The 14,917-nt window shown below is 39.7% G+C and overlaps 1 non-coding gene across 1 annotated transcript; it reads left to right on the forward strand.

Annotated features, from left to right (window-relative positions):
- Positions 1-4,376: 4,376 nt before the first annotated feature.
- On the forward strand, positions 4,377-4,491 carry LOC136729872 (U5 spliceosomal RNA). Its single transcript, XR_010809134.1, has one exon. It is a non-coding gene; the product is annotated as a U5 spliceosomal RNA (small nuclear RNA).
- Positions 4,492-14,917: the final 10,426 nt, after the last annotated feature.

A 14,917-nucleotide genomic window follows, 5' to 3' on the forward strand; every position in this document is an offset into this window, starting at 1 on the left:
TTCGTCTTACTAACCGGTATTGTAGTCAATGTGTTTATAACCTTTTTTGTTTAACGATTTGTTAAACGGAATGTACGTGCTCTGTGATGTCATAGCAGTAAGCTGAGAGAGGCTCGTCATGTCATCGCTGAGCTGGCTGGCTGGCTCTCTGTGTGTGTGTGTGTGTGTGTGTGTGTGTCTCTCTGTCTGTCTGTCTGTCTGTCTCTCTCTCTCTCTCTTACTCTCTCTCTCTCCCTCTCAATTCAATTCATTTGTATTGTCAAAGCAATTGGACATGCATACATACATACATACATATATATGGAAAATAAACAATATGTGTACATCTCTTTCTGCATTAGTGGTGCCCTCACAGATGTGCAAGTTACATGACAGACAGACAGACAGACACACACACACTTTCACACACAGACAGACAGACACAGACACACACAGAAACACACACACATACTTTGACAGACAGACAGACAGACACACGCATATTATGGGTCTTTGTTGGGTAGTGAAATGGGTAGCATCAGTCGCAGTGTGGGTAATGTCAGGGAGCCAATCATAGTCCCCGTTATTTGCATATCGTGGCGCAAAGCATTCTGGGAAAAGCAAATAAACACATTTAGTCATGTATTTGTCCATAGTTTACACATGAGATGAAAGAGACAGTATGACGTATTGAGCACCTGGGATTCCTCATGTGTATGTGAGGGGCAGAGGAACCGGATCCCAAGTGTGCGTCCCAGGTGCTATAGGTTTCAAAGCATGCAGGGGAATAGGCACCCCACCCTGACACCTATAGAAGACTGGATAGGGAGATATAAATAGCAATGGGGAGACTCTTGTACTTGGTGTGGCTCTATCCATATAGTGGGGCCAGCAGGTGCAGCAATAGAAGCTCAGCCTGGGGAGACTGGATTTAGCATTTCCTCTCCATTTTGATAACTATCCATAATCATTTCTGCAAAATACTTCTATGATACCTATGTATGTTTTTTACTTGTACTATATTATACTATCAAGTATCAGTGTACACATACAATGTGACCTGTTACATTAATACAGAGGCCACGGAAGGCCAGATCACTAATAGCCACTGTCCCCTGATATTACACTTTTTTACAATCACTTTGGCACTCATTTCAGAACCTTGATGTCATTTTTCAAAACTCTAGACACTAAACTCACACCCGATGATCAAAATGCACATTTTTCAAAACTCTAACACTTTTTTACAATTGCTTGGATACAATACACATCAACCTCAGATCATTTGTTCATTGAACTAAAATGACACAACTTAACATCAAAGTATTACCATTTCAAAATGCAATTCACACATTACATCTGAGATCACTGTCTATTCATTTCATTACAAAGATCTAACTATCAATTGATACAGCTGCTCAAAATGATAAGTGACTGTTGCATTACTCTTAATGCATAATTTTATGGAAACTGACAAACAATATTCCATGTTTCGATCATGAAAGTTTCAGGATAATGAGATCCATTGACATCAATAAACGAGGAGCATGAACCAGTTGGACTACATTATCTATGGATGTAATATTTCATCATCATTCATCATCATGTAGCACTTTTCCATACCATGTTTGCAGTGTGGAAGGAAAGTTAGAAATTCCTTCTCTAATACCTGTTTTTCTCTCTTGTATACTTAAGAAAGATAAGGTCAAGCTAGAAGGTCAGGCCAGAAGGTAGTTTGATTTCTGTTTGTTATTTACGATGAGAATCTTGGAGACAATGTCAAACAGTATGATTGAAGTGCCTGCTCCCTAATCCATGTGTTGATCTATGAACTCTGTCCTATAATGATATAAATTCTGCTTAGCTAACTTTTAAGATAACATAGTAATGACTTTCTGATTATAACCAGCTCTTTGATTTTTGTGTATAAAAGCTCTGACTGTTAAAATGAAGGCAGAGCGACTTTGGGATCTACTTGAGTCACTGTTTCTCTCCACGCTGCGTGTATTAAAGGCATTGCAACTAACGCTCCAACCTGGTTGAAGATGATTGTTCTTCCACATCAGATTTGACATTACTGTATGTATGCAGGCCCTTGTAATTGCTTTTCCAATACTGCCAACTGGTTATTGATGATTGATTTCACATTGTGGTACGAGTATCGAGTGAAATGAGTGCTATCCACCCCAGCAACACAGTGATAACATGGAGCCGGCAAGTCATCCAGGTCACAATAGAGGTCAAGCAGTGGGAGGAGGAAGACGTGGTGGTCAAAGGAATGGAAGGGGACATGCACCCCTTCTGAGAGGTGGTCGTGGGCCTCGTCATAGAGGAGGGCTTAGGCCTCACCAGAGAGGCAGCCATGGTCCTCATTTGAGAGGTGTTGGGGGAACGTGGTAGAGGACAAGGCCACGGACCAGACAGCGGCAGCAACAGCAAATAGTGTCCAGTGAAATCCGAGAAATAGTTGTAGAGCATGTTGTAAATCATGGCATGACCATGACTGAGGCAGCTACAATGATTCAATCAAACCTCAGAATCAACTCAGGATCAACTGTGGCCTCAATCATCAGAAATTTCCGTACTGAGAAGCGGCAAGTCTTCAGCATGCACTAAACATTAGGCTACTCTCAATTGTCAAATGACTGTATACTGCATACCAATGTGTAGCACAGAGTATAGTGTGCCTTTTGAAAGAAATGCAGACAGAGTGAAGCAGCTGATGACTGAGTATGTTCAGGTATGTTCAGTTTCAAGATGCCTCTTGTGAAAAATGGTTGTGAGAACCTGAACCTGAACACAGGGCTGATGGAAATTCAGAAGTACAGTAATCAATCCTTTGTTTTACACTAAGCCAGGTGAGGAACACTGCAGTTGACATTTTACTGTAGTTTTGTTCTTTTTTGTAGCTAATTATTGTTGCATGGCTTCAAAGAAACCTATGGTGTGATTTGATTGTATTGCATCAATACATTTCAGATTTTGTTCAATGATTCCACTGTGTCTGTAGTATTCTCTCTACTAGTCCTTTTACAGTGATGTATTTATGTGTAGTACCATAATGAAACATGTATCACATATTTTGTACTACAATATTTAATGATTGTACGAACAACTACACAGTGAAACTATCGGTATCTTCTGTGTGGGTGATCTAAATAAATGTTACTATGGTATTTCATGATAAATGAATTATTTGAACCAACAAGTCTGCAAGTGCAAGGTTTCTTTAAAGATATGAATGCACAATGCAATGTTTTGAACATTGGACAGCCTGTGTTACAAGTGATGACCGTTTTGAGTTTTGTGTCTAGAGTTTTGAAAAATGACATCAAGGTTCTGAAATTAGTGACAAAGTGATTGTAAAAAACTGTATATTCATCCTATTTAATGTGCTCTTTTAAAATGTACTTTTCTTTTTTATGTTGCCATTTCTGTTCTACCAATGTTTCAGTTGTTAGCCAAAGATTGACAGAGTACATCTCATACACACAGGCCAGACAGCAAGGATTTCTTTTTGAAATTCAATTACAAATGCTGCATGAACTCATCAATACGATTAGAGCTCCTGAAAGCAATATAACTAACTCACTCTACAGCATCTCATTAGCAGTGAAAAGAAACCAAGAAAGTTGGGACAGTCGACTGTTTACCACTATGTAACATCACCTTTTCTTTTAATAACACTTATTAAGCACTTGGGCACTGAAGACACCACTTGGTTAAGTTTAGCAAGTGGGATTTCCCCCCATTCATCCATTATGCATTTCCTCAGCTGCGCAACTGCACAGGGCCTTCGTTGTCTTAATTTGCACTTCATAGTGCGCCACACATTCTCAATTCGGAGACAGGTCAGGACTGCAGGCAGGCCATGCTAGCACCCGCACTCTCTGCCTACGCAACCATGCGCTTGTAATCTGGGCAGAATGTGGTTTGGCGTTATCCTGCTGAAAAATGCAGGGATGTCCCTGGAAAAGACGATGTCTGGATGGCAGCATATGTTGCTCCAAAATGTGTACATCTCTTTCTGCAAAAATGGTGCCCTCACAGATGTGCGAGTTACATGACAGACAGACACTCATACACACTGTCACACCCACACACACACACACACTTTCACAGACAGACACACGCACACACACTCACTTTCACACAGAGACAGACACACAAACACAGAGACAGACACACACACACTCACTTTCACACAGAGACACACAAACACATACACTTTCACACAGACACACACACACATACATACATACATACATACATATATAAGGAAAAGAAACAATACATTTAAAAATCACAAAAAGATGTAATAAAGTACAGAAAATCTAAATGTAATAAAATGTGATCTTTAATACACACAAATATGTATGGCTGGTCGGATGCGTCTTGGACTCGGGTTCCTCTTCATTACGTATAATGCTTTTGCCTTTTGCTATAGCTTTCCGTGGAGGGGATCGTGGGTGAGTTTGTACCATTCTTGGGAGGCTCTGCCTTGTTGGGGCGGAGCTGTGATCCAGGTGAACAGCAGATCGGACATAGGTGGGCATGTGGGCGGAGGAGGAAGGCCGGTCAAGCAAATAAGCTTGCTAAGGTACGCAGCAGCAGCAAGCAGCCCCACCATCCAGTCAGCCAGCCAGTCTGGCTGGCAGTGACTGAGTGGTTGACAGACGGCAAGCAACGGAATGTACGTGCTCTGTGATGTCATAGGAGTCACCTGAGAGAGATGTTTGTGATGTCATCGCTGAGCTGGCTGGCTCTGTGTGTCTTGCTGGCTGTGTGTGTGTGTGTGAGAGAGAGAGAGACTTTTTGACTTTTATCAGACTTCATTGCCTGTTTGCAACACGCAATAATTCATACAAAAGAAAATAAATAAATAAATAAAAAATAGTGTTCCCCTTTGTTTGTCTCCCCCCAACAAGCATTAACTCCGCCACTGATCTGTACACTTTTAAAGAAAGCAACCCAATACACACAACAAAACAACCATCAAATACTAAACCCTATAAATGAATTACATAATAAAAACCAACTCCCCGTCATACAATTCACAAAGGGCATCATTAATACACCAGACCTGTTCAAAACTCTCCAAATCATTCATCAGCCTGTAATAGTTAAACTCTAGTCTGACTCTGCACTTGACCAGCATGGCAAACACTCTCACTGCATCCTCACTGCCCTCCCCACACACTCTGTTCTTCCTAGTCTTATAGACGGCCATTTTAGCCTGGCCCAGCAAGAAGTTTACCAGCTGGTCCACATGTTTGGTCTTTCTGGTGTATCGCGCCCCTAAAATAAAAACCTTTGTGTTAAAAATCAGGTTAAGATCAGTAAAAAGACGAGTTAAAAGACTAAAAATGGGTGACAACCGAGAGCAAGTGCTGAAACAGTGAAACACGGTCTCTCTCTGAGCACAGAATGGGCAGGCGTCGGACACAGCAGGGTTAAGAACAGTAATAAAAGAATTGACAGCAATAATGGTGTGTAACACCCTCCACTGCAGATTGCCAGCTCTCTTATTGAGGGGGGCTTGTACAGGCTTCTCCAGGCGGGCGCAGTGTCTTCCCCCAGCCCCAGCCTGTAAAGTAATTTTAGGAATCACAAAGAAACAGTTGAAAGTGCTAAATAAGTATTTTGATGCACCATATTAATTTAGGAAATTTACATGTTGTTTTTCATCAGCTTCTGTATCTGATGGCTCCACATCACTGGCTGGATTGACAGCAACGACACTCTAAAAAAAGAAGTGTTAAGTTTGAGCATTCAGGACTTGTTTTGAAGATCCTGAATATCACTGGTCCACAATTTATCTGTGAAACTATGGGTTAATCTCCATATACAAAATACTTTTCACACACACTTTAAATTTACAACTAAATTTACATGTTGATGTCTTTCGTCAGCTTCTGTATTTGATGGCTCAATATAACTGGTTGCATTAACAGCAACGGCACACTACAAGAAAATAACATTATATTTAAACATTCAGGACTGGTTTAGCATCACCTCGAATATCCCTAGCCCTTGAGGTCGATTGTTATTGTGGTCTTCAAGACCAGTGCTTCTCAACCTTAGTCCTGGAGGAGGCCCACTGTCTGCTGATTTTCATTACAACAACATTGTAGGTTATATCAGTGACTGTGGTCCTAAAGTACCCCTATGCCTGCTGTTTTTTTTCCAGTTGAGCTCTTAATTACCTAATTGGCTTAACTGAAGCCAAGAATTGGCTTAACCCTTTTCCCAGGTCTTTGGTTGTTGATGAGTTACAAAGAGCTGGATTGTGGCCCGCCATGACTGGAAGTGAAGAACACTCACTCTAGGCCTTTAACTTAATGTTCATATGTAGGGGCCTATCCATCTGATTTGTTTTTGCACATTTATTAACAGAAAAATTGATGGTACGTGAAATCATCTGAGCTGAAAAATATAATGTTCCACCAATAATAAAATAAATGTATTAATTAAAATTATAGAGATAATAGAATGTTCACAGATTATTAGTTCAGAAAATAAAATATTTTTTTATATCTTAAATAGAATTAACACTCAAATCAGTTGTAGGGTAAACAAGGTCTATTTTTTGGATTGATTTTATAATTATACATGTATGGCTGCATGAAGCTTACCTGAGAATCTGATATTTTAGTAACTTTGTTGCTTCTTGTTGGGTAGTCCACGTTTGCCGCCGTTCTTTTTCTGTAAATGTAAATCAAAAGGCAATAATTACATACTGTAATTAAAATACAAAAAGTATAAACATTGTATTATTATTTTTGTATCCTGTTTCTCCATCTCGATGCTGTTCTTTTTGGAATTGCATATCTAGGTTTACTTAAATACTGTTTATAAGATTGTAAACTCATCATCCAAATTTCTTCATTTGCCAAACTTTATGTAGTGCGCTTGCAGTTTCAGAAGAAGAAAAAAAACTGTAACAGATGGGATATGTAGTACTTTATACTCGAGTGGTCTATGCGATTACACCCTGTTGGTGTTATTAAGAACGCCAAGTACCAGAATGCAGAGCGGGACTGTTTTTTGTGCCGTGACTTGTCGGGGGAAAAACGCGCAGAAAAAACGGACGAGAAGGTGAAGGTAGTATGGCGGTGATGCACGCGTTGGTGAAGTGGGAAAGCGGGGTCGACAAAGACTCTTACAGCGTGATTTCCACTGCTTGCTTTCGCAATTTTGATTTATTCAGCATTGCTGATGATGACGAAGAGACGACTCGAAACTTCAGAGCAGAGTGGAGAGACACGAACAAACCTCCAAAAGGTGGATGGCCTGTCCATGAAGCGCAGATCATTATGACTGGTAACAATGTTTATTTAAAAAAAAAAAAACATTAAAGTCTTTACATGCTATATGATATATACAATCACAGTATATTTGAAATGAATGTTTAAGTTATTAATGTGTTGTACGTCTAACATACTCTTATAACATGGTAGGTGGTGGTGAGGGCGCTAAAAACTCGTCATACTTGACTGGCATTTGTAAGAACGATTTATTGTGTGTTGTGCTTTACAATAAAATCCCCCAAATCACAAAATAAATTAAACCAGATATAATTTAACTTCAGTTTTGATTCAGTGTTGGCTGTTCATCTTAATTTGTATGGTCAAAGCACAGTATTTTTATGACAAATAAATATAATCCCCAAATATCTGTGGACATAATGCAGGGTTTTATTTATTTTATTTTTATTTTAGGAAAAGAAGGCGAACTAAGAAGAAAACTTAATGACCTAACAAAAATGCCCTGTCCTAAAATGAAGAGAGTACCTAAACCAAACAAAAAACTTCAAATTTCAGATGATAGTGACCTTGATGAACCACAGTTACCGGTGAGATAATTACTGCAAATATTAAATAAATGTATTGCAGGATTGTTTTTTTTTAATCATATTCATATATATATATATATATATTTTCATTTTAAACTCTTTTCCTCTCTGAATACAGCACAAAATAAGAAAGAAAACCGATGGAGCTTCAAGAATTAGATCCCGTCATATTCCATATTCTACAGACATTTAAAGAGTCCAGTGAAGTTGAGCTACAGCAAAACGTTAAGCAGCTCGAAAAGGAAAACACAAGACTTAAAAATGAAAACCAATGTCTTCGAAACCGTATGGTTGATGGTAAGTTTTTTTATTTATAGCAAATAATTCCTTACCTTGATAAATGTTATTCTTCAGTAATTTAGATTCCAGAGTAATGTATTATAGTTGATCATACTGAAGTAATCTAGAACCACAATACAGACTCTTAATGTGCACTGTCTAATAGTTTAATAATACTGATTATTAAATAAAGTTTTTCAACATAACTTCATAATCCTACATTAATGACTATATGCATTACATTAGACCTGGAAATTCTTGTATTTTATCTTTTTTATTTTTTTCGTAGCTAATGTTAATGACCCACAAAAAGGTCAGTTTGCCAATAACATAGAGCAAGTCTCTCAAGTATAATTGCAGGCATTGATGGTTTTGTTTTCACTTTGCATTAAATATATTACTAGAAATGATTATCATTTAATACTAAGGTTTTTTTCTCCAGAGATTCCAGACCTTTTGGACAATCTGAAAAAAATTGTAACAAAAGCCACATTTATCAGCAATGAAGACAAAAGTGTGTCACCATCAAGTGGTTCTGACAGCCCCACAGCAAATTGTTCTGAATCTGACAAAGAATCACCAAAACAGGTATAACACTCTTGGTCTACAATATTACAAAGACAAGGTAAAAATATATATATTGAAAACAAATATTGGTTGTAAACAATCTAATGATGCTACATTATCAGTTATATTCATAGTTATAGTTGATAATAAGAATGTAATTGAATTATGGGTGTCACAGATTCACTGACTTTATTATGTCTGTAAATTAATAAACTTAGAATTGAGACATACTGTGGTCTTTAATAACACATTTCTGTAACAAAATCACAGCCTTACTGATAATGTATTCCACTTAACGTAATATAAGAATAGTTTGGGGATAAACTTGTTTTTTATTTACCATTGTCTTTTAGGTGGAAAAGTTCCCAGGCACTGGAGTTTACATTGACAAACTGTCCTGGATCCTTGCAGAGAGGTGCAGCACGAATACGTCATATGCAAGAACCCTGACGGTTGCTGTCTTTGACTTTCCAACATTACTAAAGAGCAATCTTCGTGGTGGTGGCAGCAAGAGAGATCCAACTTCGGAGACATTAAGATCCTCATTGATGTTATTGAGGATCATATACAGCTGCCTTCGGAAGGACACGACGTGTTTCAGTTGCGGGGCTTTGCAGCCCAGCGGGACCCTCTTAATGCCGGACATCAGCTGCCCGAGCCGGTGCGGATGAACGGAGGGACGTTAGACAGCGTTACCTTCCGGGCAGGAGCAGCGAGCGGCAACACCGGGGTGAAAGTGTCGTCTAACACTGTGCCATTAGCCACTAGCTGATTGAGCAGATCAGTGGTTTTTAAGAAGATAACAATGGCAGCAGACTTGATATTTTCACACCCTGCTACCTCCCCAACCGCTAACACACACTGCTCTAGGGGGCAGAACTGCACCGGAGCGATCTTGACTCCATGGCGTCGGGTCAGTTTTTCAAAAGACGCATTCAGGGGGTCCGACCCCCCGACCCGGGAAGAACTACCGGTACTCCCCCCTCCCCTCCCCTGTTCCCCCACAATAAGAAAAGCACTGAAAACAGAAGACAAAATAAACAAACTGAAAAAAGTAAAGCAACAAAAAAACGCAGCCAAAGGACAGAGCTCTCAGCAGCACTCCCGCTCACTGCAGACCCCTCCCACACACTCCCAGCTGAGAGAGAGAGAGAGAGAGAGAGAGAGAGAGTTAGTGTCTGTCTGTCTCTCTCTCTCTGTAGATGCATCATAGGGAACATATGTAACAATCTCTCTTTTTGTTTACCAAAAATGAGAATGAACGTATTTCAAGTGGGTGTTGCCTTGGTTGGAAACGTTTTAAGATTATTTATGAAGTGTAAAGTGGATTTGTCTCAGTTCTCCGTAGTTTTCAATGTATGTGCCATTCAGTAGCGTTCATGTTACAGATGTGCCCTATGCAGTGGTAGGGTCAATAAAATGTCAGTAAAACTTTATTTTAGCAATTATGGAGGGGAAGAACTGCAAATAGAGGGTCCCCACTAATTATCTAACTTACCAACAACGTTTCAAATTAGGTCTTGCGAAGCTGCCAAATAATGCTGTATAATCGTATGTGTCTTCATACACCGGCTGCTATAGTCTGATAGCTTTGATTATATATATATATTTTCTCGTGAACCACAAATGCTATTTGCTTGATTTTTACAGAGTATGTTATAAATACCATTGTTATGAAGCCTGACAAATTGTATGCTGTAATTATGAATATTTTCAAATCATTTGTTTGTTTTTCCTAACATGTTACAAATGTTCCCTATGTGAAAGATGCATTATATCTTAATAACGTCTAAACAATTAAAGATATACAGATTATTATTTTCGGTAAAGTTATAACACATTGCTATTAACTATGTGTGTCAGTAAAAGTTTAAAAAATCCTAATAATTTTTTATTGATCCTGCAAAATAGGTGTTTAGGGAACATTTGTAACATTAGGGTTACGATTTGCCATAGACGTGGAATGAGTTTGATTGTGATGTTAAATGGGGTTTAAAGACGCAGTCGCCTCGGTGCTGATTACTATTGCTGTGTTTCTCCACTTCTACTCCATGCTTGGGAACGCCCACATCCAGTGACGTCAAAACCGGTGGAAAAGCGGGCCGGTTCAAAAAAGATCAGCTGGATCCCAGGCCGAGCAGCAGCTCCGGCTCCAGCACCGGCACCATGTCGCTGGAAAAGCGCTAAGTGAGCTCACAGTGAGCTCAGTGTAATGTCTGCTCTGGTGAGCTCACAGTGTGACCTAGTCGTGAGTTCACGTCTTCACTGGGTAGTCCATGACAACTTAATTGACTCAATTCTTGGGCTTAATTGGTCAAAATGACCATTGGTTGAAGGTACTCAGGGACTGATGTGTAGAGAGACTTATTAAACCTGCAGGATTGTGGTTTTCCCAGAACAGAATTAACCAGTGTAGCGTTATGTTGGGTGTATTCTGATAAGAGCATTTTAGCTCTGAGCTGAAGCACTGATCTAAAGAAGACCTCTCCCCCCCAAATTTATCAGATTTCCTTAACTCATCAGCATGTGAACTGGTTTACATCAAAGTGACAGTCTTGGGAGGATGGCACCAAGAATGGGCCAAATAGCTTGGAATCCCTGCTGTGAGATGTCTGGGGAAGGGGGCCTGTAGGAAATAAAAACTCTTTGAAATGGACGAGAGCCGAAATCCCGACACAGAGCTACGAACCCGTGCCAACCGGCATTTCCAAAAGATGGCATGGATTGACATCAGTCATAAATCAAGCCCCCCTCCAATAGGACACTGGGGGCTGAAGCCGAAATCCAATCTCACAAACTAAAGAACCAATCACCTATTGATCTGACAGGCGTATAAAGGGTAACGCACGGCATCTCTCTCTCTCTCTCACCTAAACCAGTAACTCGCTGCCACAGCTCAACTTGTATCTCTGTTGCCAGAACCGGAACCAGAAACCAACTAAGTCTTTACCAGCAACAGAAGGGTTAAACTGGGAGAAGGAGATTGAGCCGTACGAAGAATTCTTTTAAAGGACTTTATTAAATAAAGAACTTTACAGACTGCGCTGCCCGCCTGTGCCCAGCCATCCAGCTGGACAATTGACTAAGTCGACTGAATACGAAAGTCATTTAAATAGCTATTTGAGTCTTAAGAAACTTGACCCTTGGAACGAACAGGGCCCTGCTTTCCTCAAAGACTTTGTCTTCAAGTAACTACGGTGGAACCCTGCTTACAAAGAAGATTTTGTGCACAACCTTGGAGCCTTCAAACCAGTGGAAAATCTGTTTGGAAAAGACTCTACATTCGCGAAACCCCAACTTCCAGGTGCATCGACTGAGTGGAAGTTCTTGGACAAAGCCGAACCGGACTGCCTTTGTTCCAAACCACACGGACCTCGTGCCGTGTGCTGTTATCTGAGCCCGAAGCCAGAGAGGCCTCTCTGCGACGAAGTTCACATAAGTTTAACAGTTTGGAGTTTGTGATTCATGACATTTGAGAAATCAATTAGAAATGTTAATCTGTGATTCATAACTCTAGAATGTGTAATATCATTTAGTTTTCTTAAATATAAATGTGTGTTGCATTCAACTGTTTTGTTGATAATTTTAGAAATAAAATCTGTCAACGCCGAGAAATATCTTCTCATTCCTGTTTAACTGTTTAGTCTGAAATTGACACAAGTTAATAGACACCAGATTATAGGTGGCCCTGCCTATCCTTAATCATTGAATAATAATCAGTTAAGGGAAATTGTGGTAACAAGTAATGATAGGATCTTTCTCTCCACCTAAACGTTAATGAGACTTATATATATATAACGAGAAGTTACCTGACATAAATACTAACCTGCATAGTTATTGAATGTCTGACTAACAATACTAATGAGAGACTCACCTTCGTCTTACTAACCGGTATTGTAGTCAATGTGTTTATAACCTTTTTTGTTTAATGATTTGTGTGTTATCATATGCGATCCCATGGTCTTTGATTTGGTCACGGAAGTGATTTGTCTTTGATTTGTTGATCTAGAGTTGAATTTTAATTAGTTTTTCCCTTTTGTATAATTAGTGTAGTGCTACATTTAGTCTTTGTTTTTGAATAAATTTGACAATTTATATCTTTGGAATTGGTGTCTGCGTCCAATTATTACAGAAATTGAGTTCTACAAGATTCCAGGATTCGTGATAAGGTGATACTATAAATTCACTTCTTTAATTGAATTTTATAAGTGTACCTTACGCTACACCTTTGACCACCACGTCTTCCTCCTCCCACTGCTTGACCTCTATTGTGACCTGGATCACCTGCCGGCTCCATGTTATCGCTGTGTTGTTGAGGTGGATAGCACTCATTTCACTCGATACTCGTACCACAATGTGAAATCAATCATCAATAACCAGTTGGCAGTATTGGAAAAGCAATTACAAGGGCCTGCATACATACAGTAATGTCAAATCTGATGTGGAAGAACAATTCCTTTATCCCTCTGTTCTCCACCAGGGTTGTGCTGTTCGCCTCGATTGGCAAGTTTGCAGTGTGAGGAGTGGATCCATGTCGTCGTTCCTAGGCACTTCACAGCTGTGTGGGTGGTCAGGAGCACCTGGTAGGGCCCTGTCCACCTGGGCTGTTGGGAGGACTTTCTCTTGTGTGCTTTGATATACACAGTCACCTTGCTGGAAGGGGTGGTAAACCTGCTGGGATGGTTCAGTCTGGGCGGCTTTCATCTGTGAATGGACAGCTTCGAAAGCACGTGTTAGTCCCATACAAAAAGACAACAGAGCATCATCCATCAAGTGGATGTCCATTTCCCTTACAGACAATGGAGGAGTGATGGAGAGTCTCATAAGTCATCCCATAATAATCTCACACAGAGAAAGACCTGTTTTTCTCAATTTGCTGACGATTTCATTGTCATTAGGACTATAGGAAGGGGATCTGGACGTTTGAGTCCTGTTTGTTTGCATATATTAGACAGCTTATTCTTTAATATCCCATTTTGTTTCTCCACTGCTCCAGCTGACTGAGCCTGATGGGGCAGTGAAAATGTTGTTTACCTCGCAGGGCTTTGCATAGTTCCTGCACTATTGTCCCAGTGAAGTGAGTGTTCCTATCACTGGAAATTTCCCTGGAATGCGAAATCTACATATAACATCCCTTAACTGTATTTTTGCTACTTTTACTACTTCAGCCTTCCTACGGGATAGGCTTCAACCCATTTAGAACACCTATATATTATTACAAGTATATATTCATATCCACAACATTTAAGCTTTTGAACACAATCTATTTGCATATTGCAGGATTATGAGCTTGACAAATGTGGCAAGTTCTACAATATTGCTAAGCTGTTACTATAAAACCTGGGGCAAACCAATTTAAAAGACTGATGCACACATCCCCCCTTTGCCCGTGTGGCCAACACCATGCGCCACATGGGCAAACCAGGGAAAGAGTGCCTGTGAGGCAACCAATGCATTAGCAAATGTTTGAGCTCTCTTATGGAAGGTGCAGTGGCCAGTTGCAATTTCCTGGAGCTTTTACAGTGCATCTCAAATTAAATTTCATCCAGCCCCAGGTCATAAAAGTCAAACCCTAGTTACGACATACATAACACATACATTTTGTTGCTTCAAAGAGAATACAAAAGTCAGCAAAACATTCTTTTTTACAAATTCAGTTTGTAAACTGTATTGTACATATATTTGTTGCGTTTTGATTTATAAACATTATACATTGTACAAATCTTAAGTGAAGGGCAATGGACTGATTCTGACTTCATGGCTGTCATTCTATTCATTTGAATAATGTGACATCTCCACTAATAGTACATTATAAATTAAACTATCAATAGAAGAATATGTGCTACTGCGGACGTCATCTGAGCAGTTTCACAATATATTGTAGATTCCTATAATCTGGAAAACCTTTAATTATAGTATTTTAACTTATTTCTCCACTGAGTCAAGCATCACTTCAGCGTAGTGGACCTCAGCATTGGTCTGTTCAAGTTGCTGTGAGGCTGTCTTTAAAGCCGCGCCCTCGGCCTACTGTGTCTCAACAAGAACACCAGCATCTTCTCCATATGGGTCAGACATCGGTTCCTTCAGGACACGATTCATAATATGCATATCTGCCATGTGGAATAAATCAGTCTGAAGACACAATGTGTGGTTCACACAACATCAGAGATCGTCCTTATAAAAGGCATCTCTATCACATTAGTTGACATTCGCACAATCTATAAGGTTTCTAGTAAA

This window comes from Amia ocellicauda, unplaced genomic scaffold (assembly GCF_036373705.1).
Source record: "Amia ocellicauda isolate fAmiCal2 unplaced genomic scaffold, fAmiCal2.hap1 HAP1_SCAFFOLD_31, whole genome shotgun sequence".
Taxonomy (NCBI): domain Eukaryota; kingdom Metazoa; phylum Chordata; class Actinopteri; order Amiiformes; family Amiidae; genus Amia; species Amia ocellicauda.